Here is a 24,945-nt window from a genome sequence, read left to right as displayed (position 1 = left end):
GCCAGGAATACTGTCTGGTCCAGCAGCCTTCCACGGGTTGACCCTGCACAGGGTTTTCCTCACATCAGCCTTCTGATCCCTCTATGAGGATTGGTATGTGTTCCTTCATCTTACCTTTCCTGAAGTCCACGATCAGCTCTTTTGTCTTACTGATGTTAAGTGCCAAGTTGTTGCTGCGGTAACACTCCACTAGTTGGCATATCTCACTCCTGTACGCCCTCTCGTCACCACCTGAGATTCTACCAACAATGGTTGCATCGTCAGCAAATTTATAGATGGTATTTGAGCTATGCCTAGCCACACAATTATGTGTATATATGTAGTCTGAACGCATCCACAATATCCTGAAAAGGGCGGTTGAGCTGCCAGAAGTTGTGGTACACATTGATACCAATGACATGGGTAGAAAAAGGGAGAAGATCCAGAAAAAAGAATACAGACAGTTAGGAAGGAAGCTGAGAAACAGGACCTTAAAGGTAGTAATCTCAAGATTGCTGCTTGTGCCATGCGACAGTGGGGATAGGAATAGAATGAGGTGCCAGATAAATGTGTGGCTGAAGAGTTGAAGCAGGTTCAGGGATTCTAATTTCTGGATAATTAGGGCCTCTTTTGGGGCAGATGTGACCTGTACAAAAGGGACGAGATGCACCTGAATCCCAGGGGGACTAATATTCTTGCGGGCAGGTTTGATAGAGCTGTTGGGAGTGCTTTAAGCAATATGGCAGGGGGATGGGAACTAGTATTATAGAGCTGAAGATGAGCCTGTAGATTTACAAGAAGATGATGGATGTAAGATGAATGTAAGGAAGGACAAGCCAATGATTAGGTACAAATGCAAACAGAGCAAAGAGTTAAATTGTACCACAGAGGCAAAGTTCAAAAAGATTAGAGAATTCAGGACTAAAGGTGCTATATTTAAATACTCATAGCATTCGGAATAAGGTGGACAATGTGTCACAATTAGAGATTGGTCAGTATGACATTGTGGGCATCACTGACGCATGGCTGAAAGAAGACCATAGTTGGGAGCTTAATATCAAAGAAAATACATTATATCGAAAGGACAGGCAGGATGGCATAGGCAGTGGTGTGGCTCTGTTGGTAAGAGATGGAATTACATCTTTAGAAAGAAGTGACATAGGATCAGAGAATGTCGAATCTTTGTGGGTGGAGTGAAGAAACTCCAAGGGTAAAAAAAAAATATGGGAATCATATTTAGGCCTCCAAATAGTAGCCAAGATGTGGGGTTGAAATTACAAAGGGAGCTGGAAAAGTCATATAATAAGGGTAATGTCAGAATTGTAATGGGGGACTTCAATATGCAAGGGGATTGGGAAAATCAAGTTGGTGTCAGATCGTAAGGAAGGGAATCTGTTGAATGCATACGAGATGGCTTTTTAGAACAGCTTACGCTTGAGCCTACCGATGGAAAGGCTATCTTAGATTGGTTGTTGAGTAATAACCTAGATCTTATTAAGGAGTTTAAAGTAGAGGAATAAGATTGAATTCACACTGTAATTTGAGAGGAACAAGCATAAGTCACATGTATCAGTAGCACAATGAAATAAAGGGAATTACAGAGGCATGAGAGAGGGGGATACTGATGGGGATGATCGCAGAACAGAGGTAGCTGAAGTTTCTGGGATAGTTCACAGGGTGCAGGATAGATATGTCCCACAGAAGTTGTTCTCAAGTGGCAGGGGTAGGCAACCATGGCTGACAAGGGAAGTTAAGGACTGCATAAAAGCCAAGAAAAGAGCATATAAGGTAGCAAAAGTGAGTGGGAAGTTGGATGTTTGGGAAGCTTTTAAAATAATACATAAGATAACTAAAAAAGCTATAAGAAGGGAAAACGTTAAATATGAGGCAAGCTGGCCAATAATATAAATATACTAAAAGTTTTTCAGTTATATAAAGAGTAAAAGAGATGTGAGAGTTGATATTGAACCACTGGAAAATTATGCTGGTGAGGTAGTAATGAGGGACAAAGAAATGGCAGATAAACTTAATGGGTACTTTGCATCAGTCTTCACTGTGGAAGACACTAGCAGTGTACCAGAGATCAGGGAGTGTCAGGGAACAGGAGTATCATTGCTATTACAAAGGAAAAAGTGCTAGGCAAACTCAAAGGTCTTAAGGTGGATAAGTCACCTGGCCCAAATGGACTACATCCCACAGTCCTGAGAGAGGTTCCTCAAAATTAACAGATACATTGGTCATGATCTTTCAAGAATCACTTGATTCTGGCATGGTCCCAGAGGACTTAAAAATTGCAAATGTCACTCCATTCCTTAAGAACAGAGGAAGGCAAGTAAAAGGAAATTATAGGCCAGTTAGCCTAACCTCAGTGGCTGGGAAAGTACTGGAGTCTATTATTAGGGATGAGGTTTTGGAGTACTTGCAGACTAATCATAAAATAAGTCACAATCAGCATGGTTTCTGTGAAGGGAAATCTTGCCTGACAGATTTGTTAGAGCTCTTTGAGGAAGTAACAAGCAGGGTGAATGAAGGAGAGGCAGTGGATATCATTTACTTGGAATTTCAGAAGGCATTTGACAAGGTGCCACACAAGAGGCTGCTTAACAAGATAAAATACAATGGCGCTCCGGGAAAGATACTGACATGGATAGAGGAATGGCTGACAGACAGGAGGCAGTGACTGGGCCCTTTTCTGGTTGGCTGCCAGTGACTAGTGGTGTTCCTCAGGGGTCAGTATTAGGATTGCTACTTTTCACATTGTTTGTTGGAGGGGTAGGTACTGCTGAGGAAGCAATGTAATTGCAGCAGGACTTAGACAAATTGAAAGAAAGGGCAAAAAAGTGGCAGATGGAATGCAGTGTGATCATGCATTTTGATAAAAGGAACAATAGTGTAGACTATTATCTAAATGGGGAGAAGGTTTAAACATCAGAGGTGCAGAAGGACTTAGGAGTCCTTGTGCAGGTCTCCCAGAAGGTCAATGTTGGCATTTATTTCAAGGGGAATAGAATATAAAAGCAAGGAGATAATGCTGAGCCTTTATACGACACTAGTGCACTTAAAGTATTGTCAACAGCTTTGGGTTCCATATCTCAGAAAGGATGTGTTGGCATTGGAAAGAGTCCAGAGAATGCTCACAGGGATGATTCCGGGAATGAAGGGGTTAACTTATGAGGAGGGTTTGGCAGCTTTGGGCCTGTACTCACTGGAATTTAGAAGAATGTAGGGGGATCTCATTGAAACCTATCAAATGTTGAAATGACTAAATAAAGCGGATGTGGAGATTTTTCTTGTCTTGGAGTATGCAGAACTGGAGGGTACAGCCTCAAAATTGAGGGGTGACCATTTTGAACGGAGGCAAGGAGGAAATTTCTTTTAGCCAGGGAGTAATGAATCTATGGAATGCTCTGCCACAGACTCCGGTGGAGTACAAGCTCATGGGTATACTTAAAGCGGAAGTTGACAGTTTCCTGATTGGTTAGGACATCATAGGTTATGGCAAGAAGGCAGGTGTATGGGGTTGAGTGGGATCTGGGATCAGCCCTGGTGGAATGACAGAGCAGACTCGATGGGCTGAATGACTTAATTCTGCTCCTATGTCTTATGGTCTAACATGGACTGTGTAATGGTGAAATCAAATGCACAAAGAGAGTCATCAGCAACAACACAAAATGCTGGAGGAACTCAACAGGTAGGGCAGCATCTGTGGAGAGGAATGAACAACCCACATTTCAGGCCGAGGCTTGCCCCAAAATATAAACCTCCTTTCAGCTCCATAGATGCTCCCTGGCCTGCCGAGTTCCTCCAGTATTTTGTGTGTGTTACTCTCGATTTCCAACATCTGCAGAATCTCATGTGTTTATGAGACGGATGAGCTGAAGGCTCAACTGCAGGAAACAGTGAGATGAAAGTAGCAACTCACAGAATTTTAAAAAAATAGCACTGATGTCACATCTGTGGTGATCTGGTGAAAATTAACCCAAGGCTTATTAAATTTTATCCTATTTACTATTCATCAGAGTGCAATTCATCTGGTAAGAAAAGGGCACTTTCCTATGCAGGCCAAATCTCTCCTCCCATAACAAGATATTAGAGAACAGGAAAAAAAAACCTTGATTTTTAGAGGAAAAGATTGATCCTACCTAGGCCAAAATTAATGGGTTGAGTTCCTCTTGACAAATGCATTACACGCATAGTTTTCTCCGGCTTATGGAACATCTGAGTAATATACTTTAAATGCATTCAGTGGCCATTGAGCATATTCTTATCATCTTTTGCTGCTGTTGCCTATCTGCTTCAAGGTTCAGTGTGTTGTGCCTCAAACTTGAGGGGTGACCTTTTAGAACAGAGGCAAGGAGCAATTTCTTCCTGTCAGCTTGAACCATTCTGGCCATTCTCCTCCGACCTCTCTCATTAGCAAGGTGTGAACTGGCACGCACAGTTTTGTTTTGTTTTTCACACCATTCTCTGTAAACTCTAGAGACTGCTGTGTATAAAACTCCCAGAAGATGACATACTCAACCACTCCGTCTGGCAGCAACAATTATTCCATGGTCAAAGTCCCTCAGAGCACATTTCTCCCCCATTCTGATGTTTGGACTGAACAACACGTGAAACCTCTTGACCATGTTTTTATGCATGGAGTTGCTGAAATATGATTGGCTGATTAGATATTTGCATTAATAATCAGGTGTACAAGTGTATTTAATAAACTAGCCACTGAATATCAGCTCTGTGTTCTTAGTTTAATAGGATACAATATACTTGTGGTTTACCACTAATAAATATTCATAACATTTGCCTTCAGATAGAATAGGATTATTTGGTAAAGCAGCACTGTGGGGTAGGTTAGAAGGCAGCAGTGATGAAACCTTACTAACCAGAATCAAGTTTAAAGTTCAAAATTAAATTTATTATAACAGTACATATAAGATCATAAGACCATAAGACATAGGAGCAGAATTAGGCCATTTGGCCCATTGAGTCTGCTTCAACATTCAATCATGGCTGACCCTTTTTTCCCCTCCTTAGCCCCACTCCCCAGTCTTCTCCCCGTAACGTTTGATACCATGTCCACTCAAGAAGCTATCAAGCTCTGCCTTAAATACACCCGATGACCTGGTCTCCACAGCTGCCTGTGTAACAAATTCCACAAATTCGCCAGCCTTTAGCTAAAGAAGTTTCACCACATCTATGTTTTAAATGGACGCCCATCTATCCTGAGGCTCTGCCGTCTTGTCCAAGACTCCCCCAACATGGAAAACATCTTTTCCACTGTCCAGGCTTTTCAACATTCTAAAAGTTTCAATGAGATCCCCCTCTCATCCTTCTAAATTCCAGCGAATCCAGATCCAGAGCCTTCAAATGTTCCTTGTATGATAGCCCTTTCATTCATGGAATCGTCCTTATGAACCCCCTCTGAACCCTCTCCAATGCTAGCACATCTTTTCTCAGATGAGGACTGTTCACAATACTCAAGGTGAGGCCTCACCACTGCCTTATAAAGCCTCAGTATCACATCCTTGCTTATATTTGAGACCACTTGAAATGAGTGCTAACATTATGTATGACCATGCATTTTCCAACTTTGTATTTCATTTGCCACTTTCTTGCCCATTCTCCTAATCTGTCTCAGTCCTTCTGCATCCCACCTGTTTCCTCACCACTACCTGTCCCTCCACCAATCTATGTATCATCTGCAAACTTGGCAACAAAGCCATCTATTCCATCATCTAGATCATTAAAATACAGCATAAACAGAAGTGGTCCCAACACTGACCACTGCAGAACACCACAAGTCACTGGCAGCGAACCAAAAAAGGATCCTTTTATTCCTACATGCTGCCTCCTACCTATCAGCCAATGCTCTAACCATGCCAGTAACTTTCCTGTAATACCATAGGCTCTTAACTTCGTAAGCAGCCTCATGTGTGGCACCTTGTCAAAGGCCTTCTGAAAGTCTAAATATACAATATCCACTGCATCCCCTTTATCTATCCTACTTGTCATCTCCTCAAAGAATTCCAACAGGTTCATCAGGCAAGATTTTCCCTTGAGGAAAGCATGCTGACTTTGTCCTATCTTGTTCTGTGTCACCAAGTACTCTATCACCTCATCCTTAACAATTGACTCTAACATTTTTCCAACCACTGAGGTCAGGCTAACTGGTCTATAATTTCCTTTCTGCTGCCTTCCTCATTTTTAAAGAGTGGAGTGACATTTGCGATTTTCCAGTCCTCTGCCACCATGCCAGAGTTCAATAATTTTTGAAAGATCATTTCTAATGCCTTCACAATCTCAAACGCTACTTCTTAGGTTGCAATTCATCTGGTCCAGATGAGTTATGTACCCTTATGTCTTTCAGCTTTTTGAGCATCTTCTCCCCTTGTAATAGTAACTGCACTCACTTCTCTTCCCTCACACCTTTCAACAGCTGGCTCACCACCAGCATGCTCTACAGTGAAGACTGATGCAACATACTGGATATAGTTCATCTGCCATCTTCTTGTCCCTGGTATTATTTCTCCGGCCTCATTTTCTAGCGGTCCAATATCCACTCTCATCTCCCTGTTATTTTTTACATACTTGAAAAAGCTTTTAGAAACATAGAATACAGAAAACCTATAGCACAATACAGCCCCTTCAGCCCACAAAGCTGTGCTGAACATGTCCTTACCTTAGAACTACCTAAACTTACCCATAGCCCTCTATTTTTCTAAGCTCCATGTACCTATCCAGGAGTCTGTTAAAAGACCCTATCGTTTTTGCCACCACCACCACATCCGGCAGCCCACTCCATGCACTCTCTGCATAAAAAACTTACCCCTGACATCTTTTACTATTCACTTGGATATTGTTTGCTCGCTTTTCTCTCTTCCTCTTTTTCCTCCTAATGATTCTTTTAGTTACTTTCTACAGGGGTTTAAAAGCTTCCCAATCCTCTATCTTCCCACTAATTTTTGTTTTGTTGTATGCCCTCTGTTTTGCTTTTACATTACCTTTGACTTCCCTTGTCAGCCACAGTTGTACTATTTTACCATTTGAGTATTTCTTTGCTTTTGGAATACATCTATCCTGCACCTTCCTCATTTTTCCCAGAAAGTCACGCCATCGCTGCTCTGCTGTCTTCCCTGCCAGCATCTCCTTCCAATTTACTTTGGTCAACTCCTCTCTCATACTGCTGTAATTTCCTTTACCCCACTGAAATACTGCTACGTCTCCCGATCAAATTTCAAGTTGAACTCAATTATACTGTGATCACTGCCTCCTGAGGGTTTTTTTTACCTTAAGCTCCCTAATCACCTCTGGTTCATTATATAACATCCAATCCAGTATAGCTGATCCCAATGTCAATGACAAACTGCTCTAAAAAGCCATCATTCAAGAAACTCACTCTTTTGAAATCCATTACCAACCTGATTTTCCCAAATGACCTGAATGTTAAAATCACCCATGACTATCATAACATTGCCCTTTTGACATACCTTTTCGATTACCCATTGTAATCTGTCGTCCACATCCCAGCTACTGTTGGGCGGCCTGCATATAACTGCTATCAGGGTCCTTTTACCCTTGCAGTTTCTGAACTCAGCTCACAAGGATTCAATATCTTCTGATCCTATGTCAGTTTTTTCGAATGATTTGATACCATTCGTCACCAGCAGAGTCACATCACGCCCTCTGCCTACCTTCCTAACCCTCCGATTCAACGTGTAACCATGAACATTCAGCTCCCAAATACAACAATTCTTCAGCCATAACTCAGTGATGGCCACAACATCACACCTGACAATCTATAAAAGTGCTTAGAAAAATAGAGGGCTCTGGGTAACCCAGTGTGATCGAGGAACGGTCGCAGCAGGAGGAGGAGTGAGAAGCTCGGGACAGCGCTGAGTGCTGGGAAGCAGCTCAGGTGAGTGTGCTTTAAAAAGGAGCGTGGAGGGCAAATGAAGGGTTAAACGGAGTGTTGATTAGTTGATCAGAGGGAGTGAGTACTTGAGATAATTGGCAGGGACAAATAAAAGGAGGGGTAACTGAAGAGGAGCAGCCAGTGTGTGAGTGGCTCAGGGTTGGAGTAGAGCTTTAGTGAGCTGAGGATGAGCCTGCTCCCAGTGAGGTAAGGCTGGGTAAGTTCCTTTAATTACTCTAATTAACTTAGGAGTAGGTAATGGAGGCACCTGTAGAAGGTGCATCCAGCTGTAGCTCCTGACAAACTGAGTTAGGGAGCTGGAGCTGGAGCTGGTTGAACTTTGGATCATTTGTGAGGCAGAAATAGACAGGAGTTTCAGGGAGATAGTCACCCCTAAAAGTCAGGAGGCAGGAAGCTGGGTGACTGTCAGGAGAGGGAAGGGGAATAGACAAAATGAGCAGAGCACCCATGTGGCCATTCCCATCAATAATAAGTATACTGTTTTGGATACTGTTGGTGGGGATGACCTAACAGGGACAAGTTGTAGTGGTCATGTCTCTGACACTGAGACTGGACCCTCAGCTCAGAAAGGAAGGAGGGAAAAGAGGAAAGCAGTAGTGATAGGGGATTCAATAGTTAGGGGGACAGTCAAGAGGTTCTGTGGGAGAGATTGAGAATCTGGGATGGTCTGTTGCCTCCCTGGTGCCAGGGTTTGTGATATCTTGGATTGAGTTCTTGGTATTCTCAGGAGGAAGTGTGAGCAGCTGGATGTTGTGGTCCATGTAGGAACCAATAATGTGGCTAGGAAGAAGGAGGAGGTCCTACAAAGAGTTTAGGGAATTGGGTGTAAATTTGAATGACAGGACCTCCAGGGTTGCAATCTCAGGATTGCTACCTGTGCCATGTGCTAGTGAGGCTAGAAACAGGAAGATGATGCTGCTAAATACATAGCTAAGGAGATAGTGCAGGAGGGAGGGTTTCATGTTTCTAGACAATTGGGCTTTGTTCCAGGGAAGGTGGGACCTGTTCTGATGGGATGGTTTGCACCTGAACTGGAGGGGGACTAGCATCCTTGCGGGTAGGTTTGCTAGTTATGCTCGGGGGTTTAAACTAGATTTGCAGGGGGAGGGGAACCAGAGTGTTAGAGTGGATAGTGAGGTGAACGATAAAGGTCATGTGAGGGCTGCATGTATAGACAGTAATCAAAGGTTTATATGTGATAGAAATGTTCTCAGGTGCATCTATTTCAATGCAAGGAGTATTGTAGGTAAGGCAGATGAGCTTAGGGTGTGGATTGTCATGTGGGATTATGACATGGCTGCAGGAGGGGCAGGACTGGCAGCTTAATGTTCCAGGGTTCTGTTGTTTCAGATGTGACAGAGGGGGAGGGATGAAAGGGAGGAGTAGCATTGCTAGTCAGGGAGAATATCACAGCTGTGCATAGACTGGATAACCTGGAGGGCTCATCTACATAGGCCATATGGGTGGAGCTGAGGAACGGGAAAGATGTGACCACACTAATAGAGTTGTATTATAGACTGCCCAATAGTCAGAGAATTGGAGGAGCAAATCTGTAGAGAGATAGCAGACCAATGCAAGAAACAAAGTTGTAATAGGGGATTTTAACTTTCAACATATTGACTGGGACTCCCACACTGAAAGGGCTAGATGGCTTGGAGTTTGTCAAATGTGTTCAGGAAAGTTTTTAAAATCAACATATAGAGGTACCTATGAGAGAAGATGCAATACCTGATCTCCTATTAGGGAACCAGACAGGTCAGGTGACAGAAGTATGTGTAGGCGAACATTTTGGGTCCAGTGACCATAATGTCACTAGTTTCAAGTTAATTATGGATAAGGATAAGTCTGGTCCTTGAGTTGAGGTTCTAAATTGGAGAAGGGCCAATTTTGTGGAAATGAGGATCTAGGAAGAGTGGATTGGGGTAAGTTGTTTTCTGGCAAGGATGTGTTCAGTATGTGGAAGGCATTCAAAGGTGAAATTGAGTGCAGAGTTTGCATGTTCCTGCCAGGATTAAAGGCAAAGTTAACAGACATAGGGAACCTTGGTTTTCAAGGGATATTGGTGATCTGGTTAAGGAAAGAGGTGTATAGCAGGTATAGGCAACAAGGAACAACTGAGGTACTGGAAGAATATAGAAAATGTAAGAAAATACTAAAGAAGGAAATCAGGAAGGCAAAAAGACATGAGGTTGTTTTGGCAAATAATGTGAAAGTAAACCCAAAGGGTTTCTATAAGTATATTAAAAGGATAGTAAGGGACAAAATTGGTCCCCTAGAAGATCAAAGTGGTCGTCAATGTGTGGATCCTCAAGATGGGGGAGATCTTAAACAATTTTTTTGCAACAGTATTTACTCAAGAAACTGGCATAGCATACAAGAAAGGAAGGGAAACAAGCAGCAGTGTCATGGAACATAGAGATTAATGAGGAGGAGGTGCTTGCTGCCTTACAGCGACTAAAGGTAGATAAATATCCTGGGCCTGACATGATATTTCCTCAGACCTTGAGAGAGACTAGTGTAGAAATTGCAGGGGCCCTGGCAGAAATATTTTAAATGTCCTTAGCCATGGGTATGGTGCCGGAGTATTGGAACATAGCTCATGTTGTTCTGGTGTTTTTTGTTTTTTTTTTAAAAAAAAAAAAAGCTCCAAAAGTAAACCAGGTAATTGCAGGCTGGTGAGCCTGACATCAGTAGTAGGTAAATTATTGGAAGGTGTTCTGAGAGATCAGATATACAAGTATTTGGACAGCCAAGGGCTGATTAAGGATAGTCAGCATAGCTTTGTGCATGGTAGATTGTGTTTAACAAATCTTGTAGAGTTTTTCGAGGAGGTTACCAAGAAAGTAGATGAAGGAAGGGCTGTGGATGTTGTCTACATGGAGTTTAGTAAGGCTATTGACAAGGTCCCACATGGGAGGTTAGTTCAGAAGGTTCAGACACTAGGTATCCATGGAGAGGTTGTAAACTGGATTTGAAATTGGTTGTGTGGGAGAAGACAGTGGTAGTGGATGATTGCTATTTCAGACTGGAGGCCTGTGACTAGTGGTGTGCTTCAAGGATCTGTGCTGGGACCATCGTTGTTTGTTGTCTATATCAATGATCTAGATAATACGGTAAATTGGATCAGCAAGTTTGCTGATGACACTTAAGATTGGAGGTGTTGTGGACAGCAAGGAAGGCTTGCAGAGGGATCTGGACCAACTGGAAAAATGGGCCAGAAAATGGTAGATGGAATTTAATGCAGACAAGTGAGGTGTTGCATTTTGGAAGGAGAAGTCAAGGTAGGATATACACAGTAAATGGTAGGGCACTGAGGAGTGCAGAGAAACAAAGATCTGAGAGTTCAGATACATAATTCCTTGAAAGTGGCATCATAGGTAGACAGGGTTGTAAAGAAGCTCTTGGCTTCCTGGCATTCATAAATCAAAGTATTGAGTATAGGAGTTAAAATGTTATGAGGAGGTTGTGTAAGACATTAGTGAGGCCAAATTTGGAGTATTGTGTACAGTTCTGGTCACCTAACTATAGGAAGGATATCAGTAAGACAAAGAGTGCAGAGAAGATTTACTAGGATGTTGCTGGGTCTTCAGGAGTTGAGTTACAGGGAAAGATTGAACAGGTTAGGACTTTATTCCTTGAAGCATAGAAGAATGAGGGGAAATTTGATAGAGGTTTACAAAATTGAGGGGTATAGACAGTGAATGTGAATAGGCTCTTTCCACTTAGATTAGGAGAGATAAATATGAGAAGACATGGCTTTAGGGTGAAAGGCGAAAGGTTTAGGGGGAACATTGGGGGAAGTTCTTCACTCAGTGGTGGGAGTGTGGAATGAGCTGCCATCTGATGTAAATGTGGGCTCACTCTTAAAAGTTTTAAGAATAAATTGGATAGATACATGGATGGGAGAGGTCTGGAGGGTTATGGACTGGATGCAGGTCAATGGGACAAGCAGAATAATGTTTTGGCACAGACTACAAGGGCCAAATGGCCTGTTTTCTGTGGCGTAGTGTTCTATGGTTCTAGGTAATTTCTATAATAAGAATGTATTCAGTATAGCTTTGTGGGCTGAAAGGCCTGTATTGTGCTGAAGGCTTTCTATATTTCTATGCAACATGATCTGCTTTATTTGTACTCCATGCATTGAGATGTAACACTTAGAGTACTGTATTTGCTACTCTTTTTGATTCTGCATCCCTAATGCACTGATACTCACCCTGCTGGCTGCAATTTTGTCCTATCTTTTGGCTGCCCTTCCTGACAATTTGACTGCATGCTTTCTTAGCTTTTTTACCATGCATCCTACTGAGTCCCTTCACTCCAGTACCCACCCCTCTGCCAAATTAGTTTAAACTCTCTCCAATAGCTTTAACAAATCTGCCCATGAGAATATTCGTCCCCTTTGGGTTCAGATGCAACCCGTCACTTTTGTACAGATCATACCTGCCCCAGAAGAGATCCCAATGATCCAAGAACCTGAAGCTCTGCACCCTGCACCAGCTTCTCAGCCATGCATTAATTTGCCATATCATCCTGTTTCTACCCTCACTGGCACATGGCACAGGCAGCAATCAAGAAATTACTACCTTGGTCCTGCTTCCTAGCTCTCTAAATTCTCTTTTCAGGACCTCTTTGCTTTTCCTTCCTATGTCATTGGTACCAATATGTACCAAGACATCTGACTGCTCTCCCTCCCACTCCAAAATACTGAGGACATGATCCAAGACATCCCTAACCCTGGCACCTGGGAGGCAACATACCATCCAGGTGTTCTGTTCACATCCACAGAATCTCCTGTCTTCTACTGAGTCCCCATCACTAGCACTCCCCTCTTTCCCTCTACTCCATAGACCCATGCTCAGTACCAGTAACCTAGTTTCTGTGGTGTTTATCCCCCACAACAGTATTCAAAATGGTATATTATTGATGAAAATGGCCACGGGGTGCTCTGCACTAACTGCCTATTCACATTTCCATTTCTCCTGACAGTCATCCAGTTACTTGCCTCCTGTAACATATGGTGTCATCAGATACAACCCTGAGATTCACTTTCTTGTGGGACTACACAGTAAATATCCAAGAAACGAAAAAGAATCAATGGAAGACCACATCCAGCAGGGTGGTCAAACAAACTGTGCAAATACAGAAGAAATAAATAATATTAAATACAAAAAAAAAAAAAAAAAAAAAAAAAAAAAATTAGGAACTTGAGATGAAAGTGAGTCATAGGTTGTGGGAACAGTTCAGTGATGGGGCAAGTGAACTTAACCCTTCTGGTTCAGAGCTGGATGGTTGAGAAGTTATAACTGTTCCTCAACCTAGTGGTGTGGGTCCTGAGGCTCTTGTAGCTTTTTCCTGATGGCAGCAGCAAGAAGGGAGCATGGCCTTGGTGGGGGTCCTTGATGGAGTGTTTTCCCACAACAGCAAATAGCAGACAACCTTAGACCATTTTGTAAGATTGCATGATACTGACACAAATGTCAGGTGGAAAGCTGCAAATATCATAAGCCATGGGTTCCCAGGATTTGTTCAGCACCACTGAGACATTATGGCTAGGAAAACAGAAAAACTGCCATTTTCTTTCTAATTCTCTTGTATGTCTCTATCAGTGTTTGGTTCCCCACCACCTCCTCCCTCCAAGTCCAGGTTGCAGCAAGCAGTTCACTCAGCAGAGAAGATCACTGGCTGTCAGCTACCAACATTAAAAGACCTGTTTATCACCCAAGTGATGAAAAGAGCTGAGAAAATTACTACTGAATCCATCCACCCACCCTACGGCAATCATAAGCCCTTATGACAGAGGAGCAGAATTAGGCCATTCAGCTCATCAAGTCTGCTCTGCCATTTCATCATGGCTGATCCCAGATCCACTCAACCCATACACCTGCCCTCTCACCAAATCCCTTGATGCCACAACCAATCAGGAATCTATCAAATTCCGCTTTAGATATACCCATGGACCTGTCAGCAGATGAAACCAGAGCAAGATTTAATTGATGGGGATTGTAGATTTGGACTCGAATTAAAGTTTATGATGTGTTCTATTTCTGGTTCTGGTTGCGCTTTTCTCATTGCTATTCTCAGGTTTTTTTTTGAATCTGGGCAGCCTGCAGATAATGAACACTGAGCTGGACTGTACTGAAATATGCCTTTTATGTTTTAGGGTCTATGTTTTCAATTGTTTTTATTTTGTTGAAAATCTAAAGCCATTCAAGTGTGGGGGGGGGTGGGGAGAGGTTGATATTTTGATGTTTTTCTTTGAATGTGTTTGTCCATGGTTTTTCTTTGTTTTGTGACTGCCTGGGAAGAATTTCAGAGTTGCATACTTCATACATGCGTTGATAATAAATGTACTTTGAATATATAGGGAGCTTTTGATGGCTCTGAGCCTATACACACTAGAGTTTAGAAAAATGAGGGGAAAATCTCGTTGAAACCTACTGAACATTGAAAGGCCTAGATAAAGTGGATGTTAAGAGGTATTTCCTACTGTAGGAGAATCTAGGACTGGAGGACACAAAATCAGAATAAAAGTACATCTATTTAGAACAGATGAGAAATTTCTCCAGAGTGGTGAATCTGCGGAATTGCCACAGACAGCTGCGGAGGCCGAGTACTTAAAGTGGAAGTTGATAGGTTCTTGATTATTAAGGGTGTAAAAGATACAGGCAGTAAGCAGGAGAATGGGATTGAGAATAATATATCAGCCATGATGCAATGGCAAAGCAGACTTGATGTGCTAAATAGTCCAATGACTTATGGCTTTATAGATTATTCTGGAGTTATGGCATTATGGATAGTATAATTTTGAATCAACTGAGAACCAGTCTTCAGGAAAGGAAAACTGCACAGAATTTAACTTCCAACAGATACGCTGTGGCTGGTGAAACCATTTGTTGGTTGTACAATGGGATATTCTAATTCTGTTCCATTCAAACTACACAGGGAAAATCAATTTGCACATTGTTAATGGTGTACCCCTGCAACTTAAAGAATAGTGTAGGATATATGTTTTGTCACTTAATATGATTAGTTGTACAGTCATCACACAACTCTATAACCAAAAGGGCATATTTTGGGTGTCTGGAGTTTGTACTCAAGGCTTTTGGAATAGACACCAGTATTGAAGATTCAAAGGGGTTTTGTTATTTGGGTTGTGTTACCATTATAAATATGTAGTTCTGTACACTTACCTGACTATTCAAAATGTTAAAGATAAGTGATTTTAGCAAATGAAACTGTAGTTAATTGTTTATTGTTATCTTTGTGTTGAAGCAGATACCTGTCAGGAGAATGAGATACTCTTGGCCTCTCTTGTGAAGGCTTGCTGTCTGAATAAAGACCTGTGTTTCCCACTTACAGCTTCTGTGTGGCTCAGTTCTTAGTTGATAGAACACTCTACTCCCAAGGCCTGGTTCTGGCAGAAGCTTTCATTTCAAGGGTGGGCAATGTGGGAGATCAAGGAGACCTTTCAATGGCTTGTCATCTTGTTCACTTAGGATGCATTATGTCCATGGGGATAAAGTACTTATTGGGGGGGGGGGAAAACTATTTTATCTATCTTCATCTTATTATTCAAGAACAGCAGCAACACCAAATCCCTCACCATCAACATCGTGGGGGTAGCCATTTACATAGAACTTATTTGTTACAATACATTCATGTCATAGGTACAAAAACAGGTCAGAATTTGAGTGCCTGCAACAAGCAACTTGCATGAAGAAACTTACTCCCTTTGGATGAGTGCTGCTGCAACAATAGTCGAAGGTTCAATGTACCCCAGGACAAAGCACCCTAGACATTCAATGCAGTGCACCAAATACTTCATCACTGCTACAATTCAGCAAGGATTGTTTAACATTAAACCCCTTCTATCCTCACCAGTACCACAAAAGCCACAAGCCCTTACCCTCTCAAAGGCAAAAATGGATTGAAAACACCACCAGTGGCAAATACCATGGGATGGCAGGGTAGTGTAGTAGTTAACACAACACTTTACGGCATTAGAGACCAGCGTTCAGTGCTGCTGTCTGTAAGGAGTTCGTACATTTCTCCGTGAGCATAGGGGGTTTCCACCCATATATTGGTTAGTAGGTTAACACACACAAAATGCTGGAGGAACTCTGCAGGCTAAGCAGTATCTACGGAAAAAAGCAGTTAATGTTTTGAGCTGAAACCCTTTGGCAGGACTGGAGAAAAAAGCTGAGGTGTAGATTTGAAAGGTGGAAGAGAAACAGCAGGTGAAACATGGAGGGTGAGGGCTGAAGCAGAGCTGGTAAATTGATTGATGAAAGAGACAGAAGGCCATGGAAGAAAGTGGGGGGGGGCCGTAGGAGCACCACAGGGAGGCAATAGGTAGGCAAGGAGATAACATGAGTGGGAAAAGAGGATGGGAAATGGTGAAGGGGGTGGGTACCAGAGGCATTATTGGAAATTTGATGTTCATGCCATGAGGTTGGAGGCTACCCAAATGGAATATAAGGTGGTGTTCCTCCAACCTAACTGTGACCTCATCATGACAGTGGAGGAGGCCATGGAGGGACATATCAAAATGAGAAGTAGAATTAGAACAGGTGGCCACTGGGAGATCCCACTTGTTCTAGCAAATGGAGTGTAGATGCTCAGCAAAGTGGTCTCCCAATCTATGTCAGTTCTAACTGATATACAGGAGGCCTCACCAGGAGCACCAAACACAGTATATGACCCCCCCAACAGACTCACAGGTAAAGTGTTGCCTCATCTGGAAGGACTGTTTAGGGCCCTGAGTGGTAGTGAGGGAGGAGATGTAGGGGCAGGTGTTGTACTTGTTAGTAGGTTAATTGGTCACATGGGGGTAATTGGGCTTGTTGGGCCAGTAGAACCTGTTACTGTGCTGCATCTCTAAATAAAATTTTCTCCAAATCACACATCACCCAGACTTGGAAACATCCTGTCACTCTTTTATCACCGTTGGGTCAAAATTCACTTGGTACAATCTGCTCAGAGTATACTACAGAGGGGTTTAAAGAGACTACTCACCATCACCTTTCCAAACACAATAGGGGATAGCTGTTAAATACTGACTTTGCCAGAGAGACCCACGGCTACAAACGGACGTAACATGGAGACCACCTACCTGGCATTGTGCTGAAGGAGGGAGAAGAGTGAGAAGGAATGTTAAGACAAACCCAGAAGTTACTGCTCTATATAACTATAGCATAACCTTCTTCAGCCAGGGTATTTTTATTTTATTTAGAGAAACAGTACTAGGGCACAATGGACCCTCGATGTGCAATTACACCCTTGTGACCAATTAACACATGGGAGGAAACTGAAGCACCCCGAGGAAAGCCACACAAGGAGGACGTACAAACTCCTTACAGACAGCAGCGGGATTGAACCCGGGTCACTAGCATTGCACTAACTGCTACAGTACAATGCAGTTAGTATAGAAGTTCTAAACCAAGTATAAAAGTTGAGATGTTAAGTTGCAGCTGTACAAGACATTGGTGTGGCCACTGTGTTCTGAATTCACTGAATTCTGTGTTCAGGTTTGGTCATCCATTAAGCTAGAAACAGTGCAGAAAATATTCACAAGGAAGGTACCAAGACTTGAAACTCAACTACAGAGAGGGATTGAACAGCTTAGGAGTATATTCACTGAGTTGAGAAGAACGACAGAGGTGTACAAAATCATGAGAGGCATGAGATGCACAGTAGTCTGCTGGCTGGCACAATGCTTTACATTAGGGGTCGCCAACCTGTTGATCGCGATCAACCGGTCGATCTTTGAGACTTTCCCAGTAGATCCCGAAGAAAAATCAAAAATAAATACACAAATACTGTCCATTATAAAAGTAAGTAATACTAATTAGGATAATGGTAATATAGAAATATTTTCACTTAGAAGCTGTTTGTAAAGAGAGATTGTTTCCGGGTTGCGGGGGTTTAGTTCCGTTCCTTCTGCCCAGTGTGCATGTGTGTAGTTCCCCCGCCATGCACCACGTTTTCAGCGTAGCTTGTGCTGCATCAAAGTGACCAATCAGATTAGGTAAGAGTACAGACTGTCGCAAACATCAATAATACGGCAGTGTCCCCAACCTCCGGGCCGCGAAGCATGAAGGGGTGCAGTGGTAGTCCAGACGCACCCAGCACACCTTTAAGAAAAAAAGCCGAAATAAACCAGCTAATTAATTAGGTGCCACCCGGCACGTGAATGTCGGCCCAGATCAGAGGCAACGCAATCAGCAGTCGCTCGTGATATCCTGATAGCATAGTGGAGGCTCCACGAAAGAAGGCGAAAACATATAAATTCCATCCAGAATGGGAAGAGGAATTTCTGTTTACCTTGTGAAAGACAAGTGTGTTCGTATGTTGTGCCACCAAACACAAGCACTGACTGAAAGAGGGAATCTGGAGCGGCACCGCAACACCAACCACCAGGAATTTAAAGACACCTACCCCCCAAAGAGTGCAATTCGTGCCTGGAAAGTTGAGCTGAAATCGGGGTTGAAGGCCCACCGATTGTTTTCCACAAAACATGCTGCTCAAAATAAGGCTGCTATTAAAGCATCATTTCGTGTAAGTCACCATTTGGCTAAACACAAGAAGCCTTTTACAGATGGCGATTTATTCAAGGAAGCAATGGTCATTACCACAGACAACAGGAATTCTGCAGTCGCTAGAAATTCAAGCAACACACATCAAAGTTGCTGGTGAACGCAGCAGACCAGGCAGCATCTCTAGGAAGAGGTACAGTCGACATTTCAGGCTGAGACCCTTCGTCAGAATTAAAGGTGTGAAGTATTGTAATATTCTTAAAGAAAGACAGCTATGGCCTGTTTGATATGCTAGTTACAGTGTTTTCTTGTTTGAATTAATTTGAAAGTTTGACAAAAGTATTTTGTGTAATTCAAATACAATTCGCCCAAATAAAAGGCCTCAAATTGGAAGTACAATCTGAGCTGTTTTTTTTCTAAACGATTTAGTAGGCAGATCTTGCTTTTCACTGAGGTTGAGGTAAGGGATCTTGGGCTTAAAAAGGTTGGTGACCACTACTTTACATAATGAGTGACCCAGGTTCAATTCCTACTGCTCTCTGCAAGGAGCTTGTGCATTATCTCCGTGACTGCGTGGGTTTCCTCCCATTTCCTCCCACAGTCTAAAGATGTACTGGTTCGTAAGTTAAATGGTCATTGTAAATTGTCGTGTGATTAAGCCTGGGTTAAATCTGGCGGGGTGGGGGGGATGGATGGCGCAGCTTGATGGGACGGAAGGGCCTATTCTGTGCTGAATCTCAACAAATAAAAATAAACTAATAAAAAAATTAATATGAGGAAAGCACGTAATCTTTTTCCAAGATCCAGAAATCAAACTAAAGGGCATATATTTAAGCTGAGGAAAGAGTTTTAAAATGAGCCCGAGAGGTAACTTTTTCACCCAGAGGGTGGTTTGAATGTGGAATGAGGAGCCAGGGGAAATAGTTGAGGCAGGTACATGAATATTTAAAAGGGAGATGGATGTGTACATGGACAGAAAATGTTGAGAAATGGTCTAGATGCAGGACTACCTTAGATGGGTACCTTAGATGGTGTAGACCAGGGGTTCCCAATCTTTTTTATGCCATGGACCAACACCATTAAGCAAGGGGTCAGCTGGGAACCCCCAGGCGTAGGCGGATTAGGCCAAACGGCCTGTTTGATTCTCTATAGGGTCACCAAGGGGCAGACGGCATACAATCACAGTCAGAAGGAATATGGCTTAAACAAATACTTCGTCAAAGAGAGAAATTAGATGGTTATGACATTAAAAAATATCTAATTGTGTTAAATAAGTAAAATACTGGATAAATGAATTAAGCTGCATAATACTTGATTAATTATTGTTTAAATGAGGTAAAGGACAAAGATCTTGTACTACAAATTTGAAAGCACTGCAGTAATGAAGGTTAATGAAACCAGAAAAATAAACCAGACATTAGAAGAACAGAGGAGAAAGCAGAATAGAAATTTGGTTTTGACCACAGGGAGCATTTCTGCTTGTCATGTTACTAAAATAATTTAGAGGACTAACTCTGCCATGGGCAGCCCCAAGCCCAGCTGTGAAAGCAGCAAGGTTAGGCACAGGGCTAGCAACTCTATACAATAATAACCCAGAGTTATTAACACCAACAGAAGCTCCTAAGACCTCATCCCTGGGAGAGGAAGAATATTCAAAGATGGGTTAACCTTGAAAGAGAGGCCTAGGACAGAGGACATTGGCAAGCTGCTGTCGGCCCCAGTAAAGGTGATGGGCTTAAGCAAGTTAAGTAATTTAGAGAACTGGTTCTATCCACAAGAAAAGGAGGTACAGATTGGGCTGCATTTCTATTAGCGTCTTACCAGAAAGAGAAAAAGAAAATTATAATTATACCACTATGACTGAAAGAGGAATATTTGTGCAAAACATGGTGTTTACTGTCAATGTACAACTGCAAAATTCATAAGCACAAGAAATTCTGCACCCCCACTCAATCCGCCAAAACAGACAGGATCTCCCGGTAGCCACCCACTTCAACTCTGCTTCCCACTCCCATTCAGATATGTCCATACATGGCCTCCTCTACTGTCATGATGAGGCTAAACTCAGGTTGGAGGAGCAACACCTCATATACCGTCTAGGTAGTCTCCAGCCCCTTGGTATGAACATAGAATTCTCCAACTTCCGGTAATTCCCTCCCCCTCCCTTCCCCTATCCCTATGTCACTCTGTCCCCTCCCCCAGCTGCCTACCACCTGCCTCTTGGTTCGGCCTGCTACTACCCATTGTGTTTTCCCCTATTCTTTCTTCACCTTTCCTGCCTATCACCTCCCTGCTTCCCCTCCCCCACCCCTTTATCTTCCCTGTTACTGGTTTTTCACCTGGAACCTCCCAGCCTTCTCCACACCTTGTTTATAGGGCCTCTGCCTCTGCCCCTTCCCTCTTCAGTCCTGATGAAGGGTTCCGGCCCAAAACGTCCACCAATCTTTTCCACGGATGCTGCCCGACCTGCTGAGTTCCTCCAGCATGTTGTGAGTGTTGCTTTGACCCCAGCATCTACAGATTATTTTGTGTTAAAGATTATTGCACAGTGGTTCTGACATCCACCATCATGAAGTGCTCAAGAGTCTGTGTGCATTAACCCCCCGATAACCTCAGCCCAATGCAACTCCCCTACTGCTGAAGCAGTTCTATAGAAAACACCAACTCCCTTAACCTACACTCATCTCTGAAGCATCTGGACAATAAAACCTATATTAGACTATAGCAACACACGCAGAGTACTGGAGGAACTCAGCAGGTCAGGCAGCATCTATGGAAAAGAATAACCAGTGTACGTTTCAGGCTGAGACCCTTCTTCAGAACTGAGAAGGAAGGGGGAAAATGCCCAAATAAAAAGGTAGTGGAGGGGAAGGACGCTAGCTGGAAGGTGATAGGTGAAGCCAGGTGGTTGGGAAAGGTCAAGGGCTGGAGAAGAAAGAACCTGACAGGAGAGGAGAGTGGACAGTAAGACAAAGGTGGGGGGGGGGGCCGGGGGAAAGGAACAGGTAGGTGAGAAGGACTGAAAGGTCAGAGTGGAGAATAGAGAAAGGGTGGGGAAGAACCCACTCTGGTCCTCTGCCTGCTCTGGATCTTTTCATCTCTAATTGCCAACAAGACGTCAACCACCTGAATTTCGACACTCCCTTCTCCTCCTCCAACATGACCACTTCCAAACATATTGCCCTACACTCTCTGTGCACCAATCCAAAGCTTACCATCAAACCCGCAAAAGGGGTGCTGTTGTCGTGTGGCACACTCACCCTTATCTTGCTGCTGCCAGGCAGGCGGCAACTCTCAGACACCACTTCACAACTACCCCTCGAGAAGGACCCATCAGAAAATCGTCTCCAACACCATCACTGACCTCATCCACTCTGGAGAACACAACTACCCCTCGAGAAGGACCCATCAGAAAATCGTCTCCAACACCATCACTGACCTCATCTACTCTGGAGAACACAACTACCCCTCGAGAAGGACCCATCAGAAAATGGCCTACTCCTGCACCTATTTTCTATGTTTCTATGTTTCTATGGAGAACTCCCAACCATTGCCACCAAACTCATAGGTCTGCAACGCCACACTGCTCACTTCTACCTCCTACCCAAGATCCACAAACTGTACTGTCTGGGTGGCCAATTGGCTCTACCTGCTCCTGCCCCACTGAACTTGTTTCCTGATATCTCAATTCTATTCTACCCCACCTTGGTTCAGTCCCTTCCCACCTACATCCAAAACACTTCTCATGCCCTTGATCTCCTCAGTTCCCTGGCCCCAACCAACTCATCTTCACCATAAATGTTCAGCCCCTGTACATTTCCATCCTGCATCAAGAAGATCTCAGAGCCCTGAACAAAAGAACCAACCAATCCACCCTCCCCATCTGGCAGAACTGCTACTCACCCTGAACAATTTTTCCTCTGGCTGCTCCCACTTTCTCCAGACCCCAGGGGTGGCTATAGGCACTGGCATGAGCCCAAACTATGCTTGCCTCTTCGTTGGCTATATAAAAAACTATGTTCTATGTTCGAAGCCTTCCTGGTTGTATTCCCCAACACTTCCTCTGCTACATTGATGACTGTATTGGTGCTGTTTCATACAGCCATGCTGAGATAGTCAATTTAATCAATTTCCAGCCTGTCCTTAAATTCACTTGGTCCATTTCCGACACCTCCCTCCCCTTTCTTAATCTCTCCGTCTCCATCTCTGGAAACAAAATGTCAACTGACATCTTTTATAAACCTACTGATTCCTATGGTTATCTCAACTATACCTCTTCCCACCCTGTCTTCTGCAAAAATGCTATTCCCTTTTCTCAGTTTCTTCACCTCTGCCACGTCTGTTCCCAAGGTAAGGTTTTCCTTTCCAGGACATCAGCGAAGTCCTCTTTTTTTTTTGGAAAGAATGGGGTTTCCTTCCCTCTACTGTTGATGACGCCCTCATCCGCCTCTCCTCCATTTCCCGTACATCCACAGTCATCTCATCTTCCATTCACCGTAGAGTCCCTCTTGTCCTTACCTACCACTCCATCAGCCTCTGCATCCACTCACAAACAAGAGAAAGTATGCAGATGCTGGAAATGCAAGCAACACACACTAAATGCTGGCGGAACTCAGCAGACCAAGCAGCATCTGAGGAAAAGAGTACAGTTGACATTTCAGGCCGAGACGTCGATTGTACTCTTTTCCATAGATGCTGCCTGGCCTGCTGAGTTCCTCCAGCATTTTGTGCCTGGTGCTTGAGCCTCTGCATTCAGTACATTATCCTCTGCAACTCCCACCACCTCCAAAGGGATCCTACCACTCAACATATCTTTACCTCCCCACTCTGTTTTCCGCAGGGATCGCACCCTCTGCAATTCCCTTGTCCATTCATCCCTCACCACTAATCTCCCTCCAGATACATCACTAAGCAGCACCTCCCCTAGACCTCCTCCCTCACCTTCATTCAGGGCTCCAAATAGTCCTTCCAGGTGAGGCAACAATTCACCTGCGAGTCTGCTGGGGCTGTATATTGTGACCGGTGCTACATTGGTGATACCCGTAGTAAATTGGGGGACTGCTTCGACACTTCCACACCAACCACCATAAGTGGGACTTCCCAGTCCAAACATTTTAATTCCAATTCCAACATGTCAGTGTATCTAGCTCCAAGATGAGGCCACCCTCAGGGTGGAGGGGCAACACTTTATATTCTGCCTAGGTACCCTCCAACCTGATGACATGACTACTGTACCGATTCCTCTTGCTCTTTAATCTCTAATATGTTATTATACAACCTCAATACACTGCGTAATGATTTGATCTGTATGAACAGTATGCAAGGCAAGATTCACACTGAACACATGACAATAATAAAAGCAATTCCAGTACCAGAAACTCAGCCAATCAAGATGTTCTTTTGGAAGAAAAAAAAATTAAAGGTTTCGGGTCAGCTACCTTTTCTCAGACTGGTTGTGAGGAATGCTCCCTAACTAGAAATGCATAATTAGTTTCTCCTTCCTCCGATATTGACTGAGTCCTTACAGTATTTTCTGTTTCATATCGTAAGAGCTGCAGTCCTTACTGGGTTTAATTACTGCACGTCTTTACTATTATCTTACATTGGTTTCATCTCAGTGCTAGCTCCACAAGTGCGGACACAACGACACATCTGCCCATCGCCTCTCGAGGGAGAGCCGCTTGCCGCAGCGTAGCTGAACTCAAAGCCGGGGATAAGTGGGAACGGCCTACAGGCCCTCCCTCCACCCGCCCACTTCCCGCGGAAAGGCGCCCACTCCTCGGGAACAGCTCTCAGACCCAAGGACGAGGCGAAGCAGAGCCCGAGTTCTCTTCCCCACGGAATGCACCGTCGCTGCGGGATAAAGGCGACCCAACTCTTGCCTACCTGCCACCACAGTGCGCGCCACAACGTGCGGGCTCCCGAGCCGTCGTCCGCGCCCACAACATGCGAGCTCCCGAGCAGTCTCTGCCGCCTGCGCGCGCACGGCCCAGCAAGCTCCCCCTGGTGGTAGTTATCACGTTCCTAATTCCCGTTCCTCATAACCCATACGGAAAATTCTGAGAATCTCTTGTATTTATGCCGTGGTATAAGTATGCCTCCCTCACTGGGGATCAATGTTATACTCAAGCTTACTGTCTGATCCTCCTTTTTCCCTGGGCCAAAGCTGGGTTGGTTTGGAAACAGAATTTTACGTAGAACACCATTGAATTGGTTAAATCTAAGTCTAAGGTAAAAGCTGGAAGCACCCTACAGATTGGGCAACGTCAAGCAACCTGCTGGAGTTGAGCAGCATTTTTGACATTTCAGATTCAAACCCTGGATCAGGACTGAGAGGAGAGATGGCTGGTATATGATTGTCAAACTAAAAGATAACTCCTGGTGAAGTAAAAGAGGTGTTAAAATACATCAGTCCAACCAATTATAAAGCACTAATTTACACTCTACCGTCCCAAGGGAACAACACCCCTGTTCCTGGGATGAAAACTGAGCCACTGGCTA

At 43.7% G+C, this 24,945-nt stretch overlaps 1 protein-coding gene across 5 annotated transcripts in view; it reads right to left on the bottom strand.

The window, feature by feature from the left end:
• Positions 1-24,411, bottom strand: part of fam120b (family with sequence similarity 120 member B) — a 203,910-nt gene extending 179,499 nt beyond the window's left edge. For all 5 annotated transcript variants that reach the window (XM_072267171.1, XM_072267172.1, XM_072267173.1 and 2 more), the window contains exon 1: positions 24,331-24,411. The gene's annotated coding sequence lies outside the window, so the exon portion shown is untranslated. The remainder of the gene's footprint in view (positions 1-24,330) is intronic.
• Between the last annotated feature and the right edge of the window lie 534 nt (positions 24,412-24,945).

The sequence above is a fragment of the Mobula birostris genome, chromosome 8, assembly GCF_030028105.1.
Source record: "Mobula birostris isolate sMobBir1 chromosome 8, sMobBir1.hap1, whole genome shotgun sequence".
Classification (NCBI taxonomy): Eukaryota; Metazoa; Chordata; class Chondrichthyes; order Myliobatiformes; family Myliobatidae; genus Mobula; species Mobula birostris.
The sequence above is the reverse complement of the archived record's forward strand: the minus strand, read 5'-3'. Positions and strand labels throughout refer to the sequence as shown.